Raw genomic sequence first — 3,001 nt, forward strand, 5'->3', positions numbered from 1 at the left:
TCCTAGATTTGAACAATACTGTCCAAACACCTTAACCACCACAACACAGGCTGGACCCTATTCTTTATTAACACAGGTCCATTGTTACTTTTTTTATTTGGAATCCCTCTTCCTCCATGTTCTTCTCCAAATTTTGTGCACACACAAATGTGCCTGGCATGTTTTTCTTTTTCTTTCTCCCTTTCTTTTTCTTTTCTTTTTTTTCCTTTCCTTTTCTTTTCTTTCTTCTTTCTTTCTTTTTTTTCTTTCTTCTTTCTTTCTCCCTTATTTTCTTTTTTCTTTTATATAGTGTACATTTTATTAGTTTGTACTAATACATCCTCATATTACAAAAGCAATTTAGCAGAAGAGTCTTCCTGTTGATATTTGAATCATCTGAATAACACAAACAGAACTATACATTTAAAAAAAAATCTCATGAGGGTAACAAAACAAAACAAAAAGACAAGTTAAACAACAAAAAAAATTTTGTTCTTACAGGTGGACATTGAAGTGGACCTAATTTGGTTTTCTTTTTAAAAGGCTTCAAAGACAAAAGGCAGCTTAAACCTAATTAAAATGAATAAAAAATGTGTTCACTAAACTACTGGTCTCCACTCCATTTTATGCTTTCTGTTGTTTTGATGCAGGTTCTTTCGTGGCTGTTTCTTCTCTTGCTCTTTTCACTGGTCGAGTTGATGGTTCATATTCATCAAAGTCATCATCACTATCGAATTTGGTTTTCTTGCCCTGAAACTGTACTTTTGCTTTAGCAGACGCAGGTTGAGGCTTTATTTCCTTTTCCTTTAAATTTGTGACCTCTTGACTTCCATTTGTTTAGGGATTCTTGCTGATCTTCTATGATTTTTTTCAATGCAGCTTTTTCTACCTCTCCTTCTAGTACTTCCCAAGTGACTGCTTTGTTCCTTAATTGTAGGTTACCATTATTTTCATCTTTGGCTTTTTCTAGGGTTTTCTTGGCTTTTTCTTTAAACAAAATTATGCCCTCTTTTGCTCCTCTGATAAAATCTATCCATTTTATTTCACCATGATTTGAGAAAAGGATGTGCAAATCTTCTCTACAGGACTGATCATCTAAGTCACCCGAAAATTTCAGCAAGCATTGTTTTCAAACACAGCAAATATTGATCCCTTAAATGCTTTCTGCAATGTTCTTCTCATCTGAATATTTAGTATTTCACCTTTACCTTCTAACCATTCCTTTATATCATCAAGGGTTGCATCAGTTGGGAAGCCTTTAATATAAACAGATCTGTTTTTAACATCATTTTTATACTCATCAGTCACTTCAGGGAGGGGTTTGCTTGGAGACCTCCTGATTTTAGTTTTATCTTCACTGATTTCCATGAGTTCTGCCTTGGATTTGCTCAACGCTTCCACTATTACATTAAAGTCTGTCGTTAGATGGTTTAACCTATTGAATTTTATCATTATCTCCAAAGGTACCCAGCCTTAATCCAGTTTTATCTGTTCCTTTAAAAACTTGTCCCGTGGCAAAGTGAAGTCTCCAAAATAATACTCAATCTGATGACAGATTTTGGCCTCCAGAGTAGCCATTTTTTCATTATCACCATCTTCAGCCATTGTGGCTATCTTTAGGGCCAGGTCCCGCAGAGGCGTTCCACAGGCTCACTAACAGCCACGGCAACGTCTCCACTTCCCAGCAACACCCGCTGGCCTAGCTCTCTCTCCCTTATTTTCTTTCTTTCTTTCTTTCTTTCTTTCTTTCTTTTTTTCTTTTCTTTTCTTTTCTTTTCTTTTCTTTTCTTTTCTTTTCTTTTCTTTTCTTTTCTTTTCTTTTCTTTTCTTTTTCTTCTTTTTTTTTTAAAGATTTTTGCCATAGAGCACATGCATTTGCTGGAGAGACAGAAAGAGAAATGAGAGGAAAAATGAGTAATAACCCCTCAGATTGAATGGTCATGCTGCAATCCCTTCTCCATTTTCCTCCTGGAATTCTGGGCATGCACATATTTGCACCTGGCCTGAGTTTCAAGCTACCGGGTCTGGGACTTGAACTATAGTCAGCCATATGGGAGTCTAGAACCTTAACCATCACACCACCTGCTGACCTCCATTGTTACCTTTTTGGAAAGTTGTTAACATCTTGTTTTTTTAAAATGTTGTTTCTGTAATTTAATCTCTGAGTATATACTTCTCCAATATACAGTTTAAATATATACATTAAGTTTTGACTTTTGATTTCTAAACCACGATGACACATGAATTTTTGTCCTAGCAATATATTGCTGGTCTACAGCATCTGGAAGCAAAAATAAGTGAAGTTGGCTTCTTTGAGCTAAGAATCTAAGAAGAGTGAGCCAGTAGGTGGTGTAGTGGTTAAGTCACTGGACTACTGCAGTTGAGTCCTAGACATGGTGACTTGAAACTCACACTGGGCATGTGTGCGTGCATGCCAAAATCAATGGAGGAGAAGGGATTGTGGTGTGGCCATCCCCTCAGGGGTGATTTCTCGCTTTCTCTCTGTCTGTCTCTCTGGTGAGCACACACACTCTATAGCAAAAGTCTTTCTAAAAAAAAAAAAAAAGAATCTTAATATCTATAATATCTATATCAATTGCTGTGTTGAAAGGACTGACTCTAGCCTAGTGGTTAAGGGAGCTGGATGCCATATGGCTGACTGAGGATCGAATCCCATATCCTGTGGTTTGAAAAACACATCAGACTCTTGTGTGTATGTGTTCAAAAATCCCAACTGGGTTGAGAAATGGAGGAGAAGGATTGCAGTATGACTATGCCCCATTACCGGCTATTTTTTTCCTCCTTCTCTGTCTGTCTCTTTCTCCAGCAAACACATGTACCCTTTGACAAATAGAAAACAAAAAAAGAGTTACCAAAACTGTACAGTGAAAAGTAAATCTCTTACCCCTTTAGTTTTCTTCAGAGATAACTATTTTTAGCAGTTTCTCATGTATAATTTCAGTCTATTCCATATATATATATATATATATATATATATACATATATATATATACATGTAATA

General features: G+C 36.1%; 1 pseudogene; it reads right to left on the bottom strand.

Moving 5' to 3' along the window:
• Positions 1-427: 427 nt before the first annotated feature.
• On the bottom strand, positions 428-1,665 carry LOC106735997 (lupus La protein pseudogene; annotated as a pseudogene).
• Positions 1,666-3,001: the final 1,336 nt, after the last annotated feature.

The sequence above is a fragment of the Tupaia chinensis genome, unplaced genomic scaffold, assembly GCF_000334495.1.
Source record: "Tupaia chinensis unplaced genomic scaffold, TupChi_1.0 Scaffold000054_1, whole genome shotgun sequence".
In the NCBI taxonomy this organism is placed as follows: Eukaryota; Metazoa; Chordata; class Mammalia; order Scandentia; family Tupaiidae; genus Tupaia; species Tupaia belangeri.